This window comes from Penaeus monodon, chromosome 32 (genome assembly GCF_015228065.2).
Source record: "Penaeus monodon isolate SGIC_2016 chromosome 32, NSTDA_Pmon_1, whole genome shotgun sequence".
NCBI lineage: Eukaryota > Metazoa > Arthropoda > Malacostraca > Decapoda > Penaeidae > Penaeus > Penaeus monodon.
In genome coordinates, this window is record NC_051417.1 from 20290669 (window position 1) to 20291044 (window position 376).

General features: G+C 38.6%; 1 protein-coding gene across 1 annotated transcript in view; it reads right to left on the reverse strand.

Moving 5' to 3' along the window:
* The window catches only part of LOC119593589, a 45557-nt gene that overhangs the window by 34735 nt on the left and 10446 nt on the right, over positions 1-376 (reverse strand). The gene's annotated exons all lie outside the window — the stretch shown is intronic.

Genomic DNA, 376 nt, shown 5'->3' on the forward strand with positions numbered 1-376 from the left:
TTGCCAGGCCATTTGTCTATCTAACACCATATCTCTCTTTTTTCCTCTCAAGGTCAGTTATTATCTCTCAGCCATTTTTCATCTTTACTCATGACTTCGTTTGCGCAATGTCAATATTCCCTTAATTTCTTCCAGACCCTTTACACTTCATCTTCTCGACCTCTTTTTCCTCCCTCTCTCTTTATCCGGATTTCCTTTTCCTCTTTCTCTCCTTTTCTAGTCTTTTCTCTTCCTCTCGCACCTTTTTTTTCCTTTCTTTCTTTTCTGTTTTCCTCTCATCGTATCTCCTTTTCGTTTATTTGTTGTTGTTTTTTTCTCTCTCTCATTATTCCTGTCATTCCCTCTTCGTTAGTATATATTCCTCGTTCCTCGCCTG